Source organism: Xyrauchen texanus, chromosome 11 (assembly GCF_025860055.1).
Source record: "Xyrauchen texanus isolate HMW12.3.18 chromosome 11, RBS_HiC_50CHRs, whole genome shotgun sequence".
Lineage (NCBI taxonomy): Eukaryota > Metazoa > Chordata > Actinopteri > Cypriniformes > Catostomidae > Xyrauchen > Xyrauchen texanus.
The window spans coordinates 21,132,116-21,149,655 of record NC_068286.1 but is presented as its reverse complement, the minus strand read 5'-3'; the positions used below and the strand labels follow the sequence as shown (position 1 = coordinate 21,149,655).

General features: G+C 42.5%; 1 protein-coding gene across 1 annotated transcript in view; it reads left to right on the top strand.

Moving 5' to 3' along the window:
• The window catches only part of LOC127651290 (hedgehog-interacting protein-like), an 84,275-nt gene extending 69,487 nt beyond the window's left edge, over positions 1–14,788 (top strand). The window contains exon 14 of the transcript XR_007971561.1: positions 14,659–14,788. The gene's annotated coding sequence lies outside the window, so the exon portion shown is untranslated. The remainder of the gene's footprint in view (positions 1–14,658) is intronic.
• The last annotated feature ends 2,752 nt before the right edge of the window (positions 14,789–17,540 follow it).

Genomic DNA, 17,540 nt, shown 5'->3' with positions numbered 1-17,540 from the left:
AGGTAAAAGTTTCCATGTTGAGGCATTTTTAAACCATGGCCGCAAATTTTCCCAAACACATTAAAACATGCTATGCAAATGTTTTATGATGGTACTTGCATTGCGGATTGTTATATTAACCTGTGCAAATGGTCATTTATCTTGGCAAACTTGCTGTATTAGTACTTTTCAGATCTGGGAGGCCCCTGTAGCTTACCTAACTAAAAAGTCAACAGTCTACATCAAAAGCTACAGTCCAACCTTCTGCAGTATGATCAAAGGAGATGGATTTTGGCTTAAACATGTGCACAAACGACCTTGCAAGGTCATCTGTAAAAGTAGAAAAGTAAATTGACCTCACCTTTACATATTCCAGCACAAGTGAAGTGATAAAAAGCTCATGTAAGACATGCAAAGTATGGAATGCAAACATAAAAGAAGCCACTGACCTCATTTCTCTCACATTTCCAATACAGGAAACAAAACCATTTATATTTAGCAGATGATTGTATACAAAGCAACTTTCCATGGTCTACGAGTTGAGCAACAGGAACTAATGCAATCAAGATTGAGTTGGATCGATACAATTGGTTCAATCTAAACCAATCCAAAAAAGATCATAGAGTACAACGGGGCTGAAGGCACCCCTTAAGGAAATTTAGTTTTTTTCTGGTCACAAAATGTATCAAGGTAAAAATATATATAAAAAAAAAAATATTGAATATTGATGGAGTGTAAAAAGATTAATTCATTGTTTCTATTAAACAATTGGGGTAAAAGGCTCCCTCACTTGGGGTAAAAGGCCCCTAGGGTATCGTGTAAATATAGGGGCAATAGTTATTGTGCAATATTTTCCAACTAATGAAATTATAATTTTTTTTACCCCAAATAATATCCTTTCAATTATTGAATATTTATTTAAAAAATTTGGATGTAATGTTCTTAAAACTGAAATTATAAATACATATTTTGTCTCAATAGAAATGTGATAATTTCAGGTATTTTCATTAGCTACATAAATTTGTAACATTTAAAAAATATAAATATTTTTATTTTTATAAAACTGCCTCAAAATCAACCTTTATACACCACATGCAAAGATCTCATGGAACAGAACATTTTCGAGTGCATAGTAACAAAACAGGTGTTTAGGAACGTACTATGGTAGTTCCCTATCTGTCACTCACTCGATGTTGTGTCAATGTAGTGACACTAGGGGTCACTCTTGGAGCCAATATAAAAGGCCAATGGGAATTGACGAGTGATATTTGCATGCCACTCCCGAACATACGGGTATAAAGGAGGGGCGTGCATACTGCTCATTCAGATTTTCTCTTTGTGGCCGAGGGATTGTTATTTTATTGATAAATAAGCAAGCTGAATTCCCACGGCTTCCACTCGCCTCTGCTGGATTCTGACGGCGCATTGCAGCGGCTTCTCCACCTCTCTGCACTGGTGCACTGCAGAGATCGCCCCTGGGCGCTTCGGCAGAACAAACTAAAATAGTATATTCTAAAAGAGCGGCACACAACGGAACGTCTTTTAAAAGATTTCCTTCCGTTTGTGTGTTATTCCTGGTTGCGGAATATCTCTCGCCTTCAGACATTGCAAGGACATGACCATGGCAACGTTTCGGTCGCGGCTCGCTTCTGTAAGAAAGCATGCCACCCCAGTGGCTCCCCACCTTGGTCCTTCTGTCTACGAGTATGAGGCCAGCGCAGCTAGCACTGGGGGCGATTTGGGGACCCAATGGGACCACCTCCGCTTGGATGCGTCCGACTCAGCTTTGTGATTCAGTTCGCCAGGTGCCCGCCTCGGTTCAAGGATGCGTATTTCCACGTCTCGGTTCTACCTCGACACATACCCTTCCTGCGGTTTGCATTCGAGGGTCGTCATACCAGTACAAATTCCTCCCCTCATGTCCCCACGAGTCTTCTCGAAGGTCGCAGAGGTGGCCCTTGCCCCGCTAAGGGAAGTGGGTATTCGCATTCTCAACTAACTCGATGACTGGCAAGCATGTGCTGGCTCGAACAGACAACACAGCAATGGTAGCATATATCAACCGCCAATGTGGTTTATGCTCCCCTCGCATGTCACAACTCACCCGCCGTCTCCTCCTCTGGTCAGCAGCACCTCAAGTCGCTGCGAGCCACTCACATCCCGGGCAACCTCAACACCACAGCGGATACGCTGTCATGGTAGGTCACCAACAAGGGAGAGTGGAGACGCCGCCATTTGCGCCATTTAGAATTTCAGCCGCCGCCAGCCAATAATTTCGTAAGCCAAATTGAGCCGCCATCTGATAAAGTCTGATTTGCATCAAATAATAATTCTTATCACATAGAGACATACACACACGAAATATATAAACAATACACGAGATCTATTTTCCCACTGGATTCATAACAGCACAGTCTTGTGCTCATTGCTACGATACACAGACTCACAGTGAATTGACGACCAATTAAAATTGCTCGTTTTCCGTACAGAAGAAGCGATGCATTTTTTTCTCGCACTGAGGTGAAATGGCGGAAAGAAGCAAGCAAGGTAATTTTGATGTCACTTCTCACATACTTTCCTAATTCCTACTTGCTTTTTTTTTTAACTTAGGCCTACACAGTCTTTTGTTAAATCTTCAGGGCACGGTTGCACAAACACCTGAATCAAAGATTGATGTTATGAAACAAATATTGTGGAACGGAGAGATTTATAGCACTGAACGTGATATTACTGCAGTAACAAACCACCGTTTCCACATTGCTAATTCACGGCGCATGCTTCAGTGTACATTGAAGTGAAATGTGCAAAACTTTGTCCAAAATAATACTGATAACAGTGTGTGTTTATATTAAGGCGAGACACGGCAGGCAAAAACGTCGTTTTTTTTTTATACAGACTACAAAATAAATATGTACATACGTTGTGAAAGTAAATATAGTGTAAGCCATGCATTGCTTGGAAATATTGAGATCTAGTAAATCAATATAACATAGACATCTGTAGACATGAAGTGGCAGCTTCAGCCATTTGCAGCTATGGAAAGTTTGGCGGCTGCAGCAGCCATTTAGGTTTTGGCTGAGCCGGCTAGCCAGCCAATAACTTCATGAGCCAGCCATTATTCTCAAAACAAATGGCTTCGGGCTCTAAGTCCAGGTGATCTGGAGTCGATACGGGCAGGCACAAGTAGACCTCTTCACCTCCCCAGAATCCTCACATGGCCCGCTTTGGTACGCCTTGACCGAGGCGCCCCTCGGTATAGACGCGCTGACACACAGCTGGCCTCCTGGACTAGGAGCAGGTCATCCTAGTAGAACCCTACTGGCCCACCCAGACTTGGTTCTCGAACCTCACACTCCTCGCATCAGCCCCTCCCTGGCAAATTCCCCTGAGGAAGGACCTTCTTTCTCAGAGACGGGGCACCATCTGGCACCTGTAACCAGACCTCTGGAACCTCCATGTCTGGCCCCTGGACAGGACACGGAAGACCTCAGTGGCTTACCACCTGCTGTGGTAGACATGATCACTCAGGCAAGGGCCCCCTCTTCAAGGCGCCTGTATGCCTTGAAGTGGCATCTGTTCGCTAAGTGGTGTTCTTCCCGGCGCGAAGACCCCCAGAGATGCTCAATTGGCTCAGTGCTTTCCTTTCTGCAGGAGAGGATAGAGTGACGGCTGTTCCCCTCCACCTTGAAGGTGTACATAGCTGCTATAGCTGCACACCACAACACAGTGGGCGGTAAGTCCTCAGGAAAGCATGACCTGATCATCATGTTCCTGAGAGGTGCCAGTTGGTTGAACCCCTCCAGACTGCACCTCGTTCCCTCATGGGACCTCTCTGTAGTCCTGCAAGGCCTACGAGGGGCTTCCATTGAGCCCTTAGAGTCAGCGGAGCTTAAGGCACTCTCTCTGATGACTGCTCTCCTGACGGCACTCGCCTCAATCAAGAGGGTAGGGGACCTGCAAGCGTTCTCTGTCAGAGAAACTAGCCTGTCCCTATCCTTTGGGCGGTGGACTTGTCCCCAAAGGGGTGTTCGACACTCATTCTAGCATCAGGGGAGGTTACTTGCCGGCTGGTATGCTGGCTTCGCACCGACGATCCACGTAACACAGTTCAGTAGGTGTGGCATTTTTGTAGGGGACCCCTTGTGTCACTACATCGACATAACGTAGAGTAAGTGACAGATAGGGAATGTCCTGGTTACTTCCGTAACCTTAGTTCCCTGATGGAGGGAACGAGACGATGTGTCTCTCCTGCCACAATGCTGAACTACCTACTGAAATAGCCGGGACCTTATTCTCGGCTCCTCAGCAAAAAACATGTATGAGCGGTATGCACGCCCCTCCTTTATACCCATATGTTCGGGGGAGTGGCATGCAAATATCACTCGTCAATTCCCATTGGCCTTTTATAAAAAAATCAGAAGGTGTCTCGAGCTCCCAAGAGAGACCCCTTGTGTCACTACATCGACACCATGTCTCGTTCGCTCCATCAGGGAGCAGAGGTTACGGAAGTAACCAGGACGATTTTGTTGCTATTAAGTGTTTTGGGAGAAAATAAAATCAATTGAGCCTTTGACCCCATTGTACCCTACTTGATTTTAAAAATTCCATTCAGTGAACTGTTCCTCCTCATTTGTCATGTCGTTCCAAACCTGTATGACTTTCTTTCTTCTGCGGAACACAAAAGGAGATAATTTAATGAATATTTACTGGCTAAATTCAATACAATGGCAGTAGACAGTTACTCACTTTAACACTTGATAAAGCATGAAGAGTGTCAATGCATAAGATAATTTTGTATGTTGAACAGACCGTAATTTAAGTTGTTTCTTACTCTCAAATCAAATAATTGATTAACTCTGTAAACAGTGCTGTATCCAATATGGTGGCTACTAGGGTTGCTAACTATATGGTATTAGCCGGGACGGCCTGTATTTTGGCTTGTACAGGAAGCCTATTGTCCTATATTTCAGTGACAAAACACTCAAGGTGTCTACTCCCTTTCAATTTTGGGTGAACTATTACTTTTCAAAGTATCCATTGGAATGTTTTATTGTTCAAAGGTTACTCTTTCAAAGACCACGAGGCTAATTGAAGATGTCAGTTATGCTTAATTTGTGTATTAACTGTTACAAATTTCCCTTCTTAAAAGTAGAGAATAGAAATAGACACAAATGAGACAGTTGTTGACATACAATAAGTATGGAGCTATAATATTAATGTGGACAGCATAGCCCAGACAATTTGGTCTTGGAACAATTTGCTGAGAATTTTTAATTTTTTTTATTCACACTTAAATATCTAACTTTTGATTGTTGAATTTGGCATACTGGCAAATCTAAGAACAGTTTAATATACTGTTGAAAAATCTTCTGAAACATTAGAATAGAGTAGAGTGTTTTTCTTAGGAGAAAAATCTGGAAACTTTAGCAAAGTTCTCCATTTGCTCTTCATTGCTATCTAGCAATGACATTTGACAGTCACATAAATGTTTTAGTGTTATGTAATTGACTAAAAAACAATCAACATATTTGTGCTTATGACTCATGCATCTCGTGTTTACGATGAGAATACCATTGCTCGTTTGTATATTGGTTTGGTTAATGAGGCCAGGCATAGCAAACCATGATGTGCATGATTATTTCATGTGTTGCAGTTGTCTTTGTTTGTAAGTTGCGTTACTGTCTGTCAACTCTCAGCTTGAAACGAGAGAATCTGGAGTTTACAAGCTGCACTGTGAATCTGAAGGGATAACAGTCAATCATGACAGCCCACACACGTTCCTGAAACACATGTGCTTATGCATGCTGAAAAATACACAAACACGCACATCCTTAATGGGAAACAGCCTGACCGTGGTGCTGTCACAAGTCCTGTCCACCCTTACACAGGTGTGCATGTTCATAATAAATTAATAATCCTAAATATATATATATATATATGCTTCAACACTGATGATCAACAATTATGGTCAAATTGGAGGTTTATTTCTTTATAAATCCAGTAATTTTTTTTTTTTATAAATAACCAATAGTTATTTCCAGAACAAAATTGTACATTTGCTCTCTAAAATCATTTCTATATCCATCCTAGTTCTTGTACAATCCAAAAGACTCTGCATTTAGATGCATATCTGAGTGAACGTTAAAGTGAGTGCTTTGTGGAGCGAGAAAGAGGCTCCCTCTGGTGAAGCCTTTTTGACGATCTTAAAGTGAATGCCTCAAAATTACTAGACAATGCTCTGTATTTCGTTATCATGACTGGCAAATAACAATGGCTAACAATGGAGTTTATTTGGTGTAAGCAGCATTTTTGCACTTTGTTGGAAATACATGCTTTCTTAATAATGGCCTAGAAAAAGAGCTGAAAATCCATCAGCTTAAACGATGAATATAGGCTAATTGAAGGGAAAGACCAATATAAATCATCACAACCAAAACCATGAACACACGTCATGTATATAGAATGTCATGAACAAAGAATCGGTGGACAACAAAGGGCCTTCGTGACTTTGACTTGTTATAAATATGACCCACCCAAGAACTCATCTTTTTGATCCCCCACCTCTGCTGTGTCAAACTTGTCACAAAGGTATGCATCACTGGTGCCCCATCAGCCCCTTTGCAGGTGTCTTGTCACACCCTCTGAACCCTGTGTGTTGTCCTATGACCTCCGACCTCCTGGGAGAAGACCAGTTCCTTACAACCTATGACCCTGCTGTGTTCATCACTGACTGGCACCTGTTTAACACATCAGAGAGCTCTGCTTTTTACATAAGAGACTTTCAACAAGAGGTCAGCCGGGTGTGAGGGAAAGTATCTTTAGTTCAGTTATTTCGTAAATGTTACAAGGTCAGATACCTCTTAATACCATATATCAAGTCTAATACGGAGTGTAATTAAATTCTAGAACAAACTGCTACGGATCAAATTTTATTTTTCTTTGAACTGTCATATAAAGGAAAAAAATACAATATTAAAAACATCTTCTCAAGACAGGCAGAAGGTGGCAGTCCAACCCCATGGCATTGTGACAGTGTTTCATATTTAAAGGAAAAGTCATAGTTGTAGTTGAGACCAGCTCTTTCAAGTCTGAGTCCAAGCTGAGACCAGAATAGGTTTAGAGTCAGAGACATCATTCATACAGTTTCTGTAGCTCTACAGGTAGAGCCTGGTGCTAGCAATGCCTAGATCATGGGTTCGATTCCCAGGGAACACACACACTGATAAAACGTATACACTGAATGCAATGTAAGTCATTTTGGATAAAGGCATCAGCCAAATTTAAATGTAAACATAGGCCTATGCAATTGTAATGAATGTGTTAAATGTACAGTGTAAACAACTAAATTGTCTAAATGCTCATATCTAATAAATTTTTTTGCATATTTTTTATATATACATTTTAGTATATATTCCAAGCTTATGTTGGTTAAACATCGTAGGATAAGTGAACAAAATGTCACTGCAATGTCAATGTTAACAACGCATTAATAAAAATTAAAGGTACAAGGTGCCTATGTGGCTTTGCATGGCAAGACTGACTACCAACTGTTCTGTGTACTATTATATTTCATTCATTATAAGTCAATTAAAAACATTGGAAAACAACTGAAAAACAGCATGGGCAGCTGCAAAAACAATAAGATTAAGACTGTAACCACGGTTCCCTGAAAGGAGGGAATGAAATCATGCATCATTGATGACGCTATGGGGTTACCTCTGCAGGCATAGCCAATCTCTGAAACTCTTTAAAATGTTGCCTATGTTAATTGGCAGATAGCGCTTTGTGCTCTGCCTCCCACACACACGTCAGCAGGTGTATATAATGGCAGTACACAGCACTACTTAACACTTCAGTAGCGCGGCCAGCTTACGCACATGCCATTCCCTCCTTTCAGGGAACTATGGTTAATGTCACAGGAGTGGTCAAAACTTTTGGCACGTAGCCTTACTGGGTGGGTTTAAGAATAGCTTTTGATAAGTCTGGTCCAATCTCTAAGCATCTAGAATGTCTTGTATAAAGTATAGGCTGTATGGTGTGTTTTTCAGGGTCCTCACCTTGAGAGGAACACCAATCAGCGAACGCTCGCCATTTCAAGATGTATAAACATCTTGTTGAAGGTTACGAATGCCAAATCATCCAAGAGCTCTAATAAGTCTGGGAGAGTCCATTCTCTTTTTTTACATGCCCTGTGCCAAATCTGCACCGTGGTTCAGGTGACCTGGAATGTGTGTCACATGTATCAATAGGAAATGTTCCTTTCAATCGCCGTGTTGTCGATTCTGATCAGAAATGAAACCCCTGAATGGCTGGTCGGAAAGCCAGTAATGCTAGAAATACAGTGAGTAGTTCCAGACAATTTATGTGCAAGGTCGTTTGAACACCTGTCCAGGTGCCAAAGGCAGGATGCCCATCGTACAGGGATCCCCAGCCCACGTCCAATGCATCCGTTATGACCACATTGCGTCTGGACACTTGACTGAGTGTCACACTCGTCTCATAGAATATGGACGTTTTCCAAATGGTTAACAGATGCGTGATACCACAAGAAACGACCGTGTCGCCATGAAGGATGGGGCACCTTCTGAGCCAGCACTGAAGAGGTCTCATCCATAGTAGTCCCAATGGATTGACTGCTGTTGCAGAGGCTATGAGGCTCTGTACCTGCTGAAAAAGCTTTAACAGAAACGTTTTCCCAGCTTGAAAGTGTTCAAATACTGGTGAATGGAATGACCGAGTTCTTCTGTTAAGTGAGCCAGCATAAAGACAAAGTCAAGATTCATACCAGGAATGAAATCTGGCAACTGGGCATTAACACACTCTTCGACTTTGAAACCAAAATACTTTAAATATGCAATATGCAAGTAGTGCATACCAGAGTGGGCAGTGGGAGTATTCCAGGGAGGCAAACAGATCTACCTGTGCCTGGCCGAATCGACTTCAAATCAGCTGGACCGCCTGAGGGTGGAGTCTCCACTCTCCCCTGAGCATTACCTGCTGTGACAGAGCATCTACTGTGACATTGAGATGGCTCGGGATGTGAGCTGTACGCAGTGACCTGAGTCGCGGCTGACTCCGGAGGAGACGGAGATGGGCAAGTTGCGACATAAACCGCCTTGGCGGAGTCAGTGCTGTAGCGGTCTCATATACATCAACCCGAGCGGCGTAGAGGGAAGGCTCTATCACGTCTTTGAGTAGAAGGGTTGTGATCTCCACACGGTAAAGCGGACGCCACCAAAAGGGTGGCGGGGGCCTGGCGAACTGAATTGCGTAGCCGAGTCAGATGGTCCTGGGCGTGGCTGTGAGGGGTGAGGTGGGGACGGAGGGTTCCAAGCATAACGGACATCTGCGCAGCAGGCTCAGACGAGCAGACCCAGAGGTGGCAGCCCAGTCGAGTCATCAGTATCAGACGCCGCTGTGACACTCTCCGATGCAGCGGTGAAATCATCATCCAGCTCGCAGCGTCTGAGGGAGTAAACAGACTAGCCGTGAGGAGAGCCTCTCTCACCTCAAGCCCGAACGGAAGCAAACAGGAATTACTATTACAATTTGAAAAAAATGTATACATTCTGAAATTCTTAAACTACTTCAAAGAGTTTTCATCAAAGAAATCCCCCATGTGCAGCAATGACAGCTTTGCATATCCTTGGTATTCTAGCTGCCAGTTTGTCCAGATACTCAGGTGACATTTCACCCCACGCTTCCTGAAGCACTTGCCTTGTTGGGCTCTTCTCACGCACCTTACAGTCTAGCTGATCCCACTGGGCCCCAGTGCTCAGTGTGGTGGTGGTGGAGATGGATAGACTGAGGTCTCCCAGTCAGGAAGTCCAGGATCCAGTTGCAGAGGGAAGTATCATGTGTGTGATTGTCTTTGAAGTTTCTCATTAAAATATTATTTATATTGTCAAGCCGGTTCTCGCCTCCTCCTTTCCATTGACTGCTTTACACTGGTTCCGAAACCTGGGAAGGAGGAGGTATATGCCGTAGTAGAGTTCTCGCCACTAACGTCCACCCCAACGGAGCAGCCACGGCCATCTGCCGGGGACGAGGAGCCCGGCCGCCTGGAAGCGGACGACGGCCGATGACTGCGAGGGGAGAAGGGGCTCCTAACCGACCGCCTGGAGTGGTCAGGGCCGCTGCCAGGGGCGGAGGAGTCCCCTACCAGCCGCTGAAACGCGGTGGGGTCTGAGACCGCCGACCGCGAGCAGGGAGGGGCTCGCTGCCGACCGCCTGGAGAAGGAGAACTGCTGCCAGGGGCGGGGGTGACCCCTTCTGTTCCCCAAGAACGCGGCAGGTTGTTCCCTCCGCCAGGGCCAGATTTGCAGTCACAACACTTTATTTAAAATGTGACAAGTAGTATAAAATATACAGAATTACTTGTGATAAAATCCAAGTGCTCTCAAAGGGATTATGACTTCTGAAGACTTGAAATAAAGCCCTTGAATGCAATACATTTATGACTATTTTATATAAATGTCTCTCTGAAGGGATCTGACTGTCTTCAGAAAAGTTTCGATGGCCTTTTCTTTTCATCTTACCTCCATATAATGCAGGGGTCAGGTACCTTTTTTCACTCAGGAGCCAATTTAAAAATGTTTGGTTGATGCATTTTTTCAAAAGAGCCATACCACAAACGAATAATTTACTATTTTCAAAAACGTGTTTCAATTAAATAAAATGTTTATATTGCCCATAGACTACTCAAAAACAAACAAATATGCAAACATTAAGAAGTAACATGTTGCAAAATGGAATTTTTCATGTCGTTCATGAAAAATTGTATTTCGCTTTTGGGCTGCGTGATATGTAAAAAATATGTACACCAGAAGGACACGTACTTCCACGTCTCTATCTTGCCTTGACACCGACCCTTCCTACGGTGCGTGTTCGATGGCCAGGTGTATCAGTACAAGGTCCTCCCCTTCGGCATGTCCCTGTCTCATCGCATCTTCACAAAGGTCGCAGAGGCAGCCCTTGCCCCGCTAAGGGTAGTGGGCATTTGCATACTCAATTACCTTGACAACTGGCTCATCCTAGCCCACCCTCGAGAGTCAATGTGCACTCACAGGGACCAAGTGTTCAGGCATCTCAGCCATCTAGGGCTTCAGGTCAACTCGGAAAAGAGCAAGATCACCCCAGTTCAGAGCATCTCTTTTCTCAGCATGGATTTTGATGCAGTCTCAATGAAAGCACGCCTCACCAATGAGCACACTCAGTCAGTGCTGAAATGCCTCACCTTATTCAAGCCAGGCACAGCAATTCCTCTAAAACAATTCCAGAGGCTCCTGGGGCATATGGCATCCTCCGCGGCGGTCGCGCCACGGGGGTTGATGCATATGAGACCGCTTCAACACTGGCTTCAGACTCGAGTCCCTTGATGGGCATGGCGTGTGTTCATCACCCCCACCTGAGGGGCCATTTCAAACCATGGACAGACCTCTGTTTTCTGCAGACAGGAGTCCCCAGCAGGTGTCCCGACATGTTCTGGTCACCACAGACGCCTCCAAACAGTGCTGGGGTGCCGCGTGTCAAGTGGAGGAGGAGGCAGGAAGCACGTCATTGTTTACAAGAGAAGGGGCGCTGTACAAAAGTTTAATTGTATATGCTGTAGATTTGTATTTGAATAAGTGTATTGTTCACAATGGTAATTTGGCATGTGTCTCCTTGATGCTTCAACCTTCAGAAACATTTAAAAAATATTTAAAAAAATAAATCGATTCCCTATATATGATAATGAGCAATTGAAGCTCTGGCTTATCACGCTGAACAGGATATCAGTACACCCCTACATTCTCTCAAATATTGGAGGGTGTGCCGTGAACCTTCTACCCCTAAGGATTCTGTGTGATATCACCTGTACAATTGATCTCACTGTGTAAACACTGTAAATCCTGTGAATCTCGGTAAACGCTGTTGTACTTGTTTTCACTAACTATGCTGTCGCACTTGGTTTCACTAACTACAACTTGTGTGGCTTGGATTCCTGACCGTAATATAGCCTATATATTTCTGCTGAAGAAAATCAATGCAACAGCATTGCTCCGAAATAAAGGATGCTTATTTACTGCAGTAATGTTTATTATTATTATTATTTTGAAAATAAAAGATTGTTTTATAATTTTTTTATTGTTTTGAAATTGTTTTGCATTATTTTGGTTTGTGAACGTCGATAGGTCTGTGGTCTGTGCAAGTTTCTCTTGTAAACACGAGTCATGTGGATTATTTTGATGCACCCTAAATATGCATTTTGGATCATAAAAAAATGGAGTACATTTACTTGCATTGTTTAAAGGAGGAGGCCTGAAATGAAATCCTAAAAATCTTAAATTCTGTTTTGATGAAGAAAGAAACTTAGATTCATCGTGGAGGGGGTGTAAATTATTAGCAAATTTTTATTTTTGGGTGAACTATTTCTTTAATAACACTTTCAAAATTAGATGGTTGATAGAGTTTCTGAAGAATAAAATAAGTATTTGTAATGTATTTCTTAATTAAATATTGAATACTTTTGGGGGTATAAACTTTTTGTTGAAGTGTAATTTTTCTGTTGACAAAATTCCAGTCAAATTGGCCAATTTCCTCAAACAAACCCTGCTAGCATGGAATATGATCTACAAGCACAATTTTTCACCACACAGTTATTTTATATGAAACAACAAATACTATTTAAAAATAAATCTATATTCTTTCATACTTGGTACAATGAAGGAATTATTTTAGTAAGGCAAATTTGTTTTCATATACTGAATTTCTTCAAAAATGTCAATTTCCTATTAAACCAAGAGATTTTGCTATTGTTCTCGACGCAATTCCAAAGAGTGTGACGTTACTTTTAAGGAACTCTAGTTCAATGGAAATCAATGTGGATTTTTGTGAACATATTTATATTGATAATGTGGATGTTTTAAACAAACATATAGCAATAAGGTCATAAGAAATGCTGTTTGTTCCCTTTACAGAAAGCTTCACTAGGATGCTGTGCTGAGAAAAGCGCTTTGGGAACAATCCTACATTGTGACCAGCTGTGAATATGTGTGTAACACGTCAATGAACATTGACCGGAATTTATAGCCTCGGCTGGTGAGATCATTGGATGCACCTGTGGCCAGGCTATAAATAGATGTGTCACCAGCGTGTCCTCAGATCTATTTTCTTCAGAGCCATTCTGTGTGTGTGTGTGTGTGTGTGTGTGTGTGTGTGTGTGTGTGTCTTACAAGCCTGTCAAACATTCTTTCCTCTGTTAGGAGTTAGAATTGGTTAGGCAGTGCGCAGTGAAACTTTTCTCCTTTCTCTTCTTTCTTAAAAAAAAAAAAAAAGAGAGAATGACTGAAAGTCGGAGGAAACGATGCGTGTTCCTTTGTTTACGCTGTATGGCCGGGAGAGGTATGCATCAGTTTTGCTTTGTTTGTTTGGGGGAAGAGCATGCTGCTCTCGCGTTGGAGCGGGGCGGGTGCGAGCATTGCAACCTGCTTTCAGGCAAAATGCTTCGTGCTCGCCTTGCTTGTGTAGCAAATCCAATTCTGTACATAAGAAATTTCAGACCAGAGACAGCAGGATAGCTTCAAACACCTCCATTTATTGACCCTGGAAACATATGGGACACTTGATCAGATAAACATCCATAGCGCTAACTTCTTCCCATGTTAAACACAATAGTGACTGGAAGAAGAGAAGGGGAAAATGTGCGTCTTGCCTCACCAGCGTCCATTCGCGGTCTGAGGCTTAAGCAGAGCCGGCCCAAGGCATAAGCGAACTAAGCGGCTGCTTAGGGCCCAGGCAGCCACCAGGGGGCCCCCAAGAGCACTTTTTTATTTTTTTTGTGATTATACTGTCAATGGACAATGGTAATTATACAAAAACGCAATATTATGTTAACGGGCTGCAGGATGCAAGCACATTCAGACAGCAAAATAGCAATGTCACAAAAAAGGACATATCCTCTGGTGCAAAGAAAAGGAAAAAGAATAAAACAGAGGAAGAGAAAAAAACAGCACGATAAAGGTACGTTAAGTAGCTAGGCTAAGTTATGAGCTAACATTAGCTGGCTAGTTAGTTAACATAGCCTATGTAGCATATCTTCTTTTTAGGAAAGTTTGATTAATCATCCGTAAATAGCCTTGACATCTTAATATATTATTAGTATAACATATTACTTAGCAAGTTTTAGATTAAAGTTTTTGTCTTCTGTGTAAAAATAACTTTCCTGGGTATATATTTTTGTAATAAAAATAAGCTTCTGTTCCATAAACTTTGTACTGATAACTTAACATTATTTACATTAGTCTACCATTTTGGGGTCTTTGCTATTATATTCCAATATCATTATGCCTCAATTAGCTAGTTATAGATTAAGAGTTGTTGTTTTAGGAGTACAGATGGCTTGCTGCTGTGTATAATAATTTGTGTTGAGAAAATAACATATTTTGTCAAATATTCTGTCAAATATGTACTCTTATGAAACTTCCCTAGGAGCACTGTTGAAATATTTTGGACGTGGGGCACAACCAACGCCACCTGCCCCAAGTTCCAGTGCTACAGCTGATGATGATTTTTCAACAAACCCAGATCATTATATTTATATGGATAAACCATGCCTTTGTTTTTGACAGACAGTTGCATTACCTTCTAATATGACATCTAACATGGCTAGCTTTTATTATTATTTTCATCTTTCATCAGGTCCATCCTCTGCATGCGAGGAGCACTTCCCAGCACATGCATCCACTGATGTTGTCATCTATCCTGTCAGACTCAGAAAGGACTGATCTGGTAAGCAGAGTGCCACTGCCTATAAAGGAAAACTTCACATTCCCTGAAAAACCTGATGGCTGAAGCTTCCACTACCACTACACCTACAGAAAGTTAATTAATGGGGAAAAAATGTAAGTGGAGCTGCTCACTTATTCAAAAAGAAATGATACTGTCTACAGCTTCTGCTGCAAATTGTTCTCTAGGAAGTACACAAAACTGGTAACAGAGGATCAACAGGATTGGGTAAATATAGATGTGCTACTGTTACATTTAAAACTGTAGAAGGGTAAAATTATGCCAGGCAGACATTGGTATGTTGTAAGCAACACAGCTACAACTAATCAAATTGATAAGGGGTGTGTTAGATTTATAGTGTGCGAATAATCAAGCACTGACAATATTCAATCATATTGGCGGCACCGAGGGGCCCCCAAATCAAATTCTGCTTAGGGCCCCATAAAGGCTTGGGCCGGCCCTGGGCTTAAGTATTACAATTATATCATGTAATACACATTAAAGCGAATAACAAGACATTACTGTTATATTAAAGGAAAAATTAAGTAAATTAAAATGGATGTTTGTGTATTCTTCACACAATTACTATCTCCACATGTATTATTAACAACGAATGATGTATGAAAATTATGTTCATAAGAACCAACATACAACCATTCCCTAAAAACAATCATACATATTCACATTATACTCTGTTTAACCTCAAAACCCAGCATAACAGTTGTATATAAAGCAATCGAATGTATTACAGAGTAAGAGAAAGTAATAAAATAAAATATAGAATCTGTACAAAAGCACAATCCACATACATTGTCATCCGAATTACACAAATTAAATTACTTTATAATGTCTTTATACTCCCCCTCGTAAAGACTGGGGTCCAGTTCATCGCCCTCAGCAGCCCCCAAAGCAAGACCCAGGGCAGTTATTTCTAAAAGGGAAAAACCCTGATGGTTTTTTGTGGGGGTAGCCCCCCTTGGGACGGGGCGCATGTATCATCCACTTCGGCCCTCCCGATACCTCCACGAAACCTCTCCATTCCCGCTGCCTCTGGTGTTTCGGGAGTTTAGAGGCTTCCAACGAAAAGTTGGGTGTACCGTTGCTTCCTGCCTTAGTCCAGGACGCGGAACACTCGACATCTTCTCAACAGGAAGTGTCAAAATTAATACCCATCTCAGAGAACCTGGCAGCGTGGGAACTTCTGCCAGGTATTTCTATGTATAGAATGGCTACAGAATTCAATTCGCTCGCCGCCTTCCATGTTTCAACGGCGTGGTCTCCAATACCGTAAACCGGACCTGGCATTTCTACTGTGGAAAGAACTGCGAAATCTCTAAGTCTAAGGGGCCATCGAACATGTTCCTCTTCCAGAGAAAGAGTCAGGTTATTACAGTGAATACTTCCTGGTTCCCAAGAAGGCTGGGGGGTTGTGTCAGACCGTAGGTCTTCAAGGCTTGAACTGCCCAGTCAGGGTGTTCAAGTCCAAGATGCTAACTATCAAGACGATCGTGTCGAAAGCCCAACATCACATTTGGCTGGTCACCATCGATCTCATGGACGCATATCTTAATATAGGAATTCCGCCACAGCACAGGAAGTTCCTGAGGTTCGCTTTCGGGGGCGAAGCCTTCCAGTATCGGGTTCTTCCATTTGGCCTAGCCCTATTAACCCGCACATTCATGAAATGCATGGATGCAGCACTGGCTCTTTGCGACTGAATTATATAGACAACTGGCTGATCCTAGCGCAGTTCCAAGAACTGGCATTTCAGCACAGGGATATTGTCTTAGCTCATCTGGTTTCTCCGGGTCTGAGACTCAACGTCAGAGAACGTTCTCTCTCCACCCGGGGAATCACTTATCTGGGGGTTATATGGAATTCGATCACAATGCAGGCACAATTGTCTCCCGCACGAATCATTTCCATTCAGAATGCCCTGAGCAAGGTCAGGCTATGTCAAGGTTGCACTGCTCGTCAATATCAACAAAAACTAGGTCTCAGGGCATCTGTGTCTGCGGTGATCCCTTCGGGCCTTCTGCACATGTAACCGTTCCAGCTGTGGCTAAAAGCCAGGGGATTTTATCCAAGGGCCAGTCCCCTAAGGCAAATAAGGTTTACGCGCCACAGGCTTCATTCCCTTTCTATTTGGTTCAGACCCCGGTTTCTTACCTTGGGTCCCACTCTCGGTGCGTCTCGTCATCGCAGGTTGCTAACGACAGATGCCTCCCTGACAGGCTGGGTAGCGGTCTTAACCCTTTCGCACGTAAATTCAAAATTATTTAACTGATCCCCCCAGCGTGAATTTTTTTTAAGCAGTTATTTTAAAACGTAGCAAATTTAAAACTCCAGTGTGACACACCAAGCTTGTCACATGATACTCTCGGCAGTCGGTTGACGGTTCACCGCTGTCTTGTCACGCTTTAGGCTGGTGGACAGAGTATAGGTAAGCGTTTCGCTTTTTTCTTCACTTTAAACCCTTCCTCATTGGTTTAAAACATGTATAAACTATAATAAATGTTTTAACCAATGGTTTATATTGATATTTATTTATTTATTTTCTCGGGCTTTGAATTTCACTCCCACATGCAACTTTTCTGCCAACGCATTACAGGATTGCTACTGAGGAGAACATTTTTAGTCTTTTCCGATTGAAAATTATTTGCAAACACATGTAGACCATGACAAATGCATTAATAATATGTATATGCTATGTATTTATCGTAGTTTGATGTGATTTACGTACTAGCTCGTGCTGTTCACTGCTTGTGTAATGTTGTGGATTATATCATATCTAA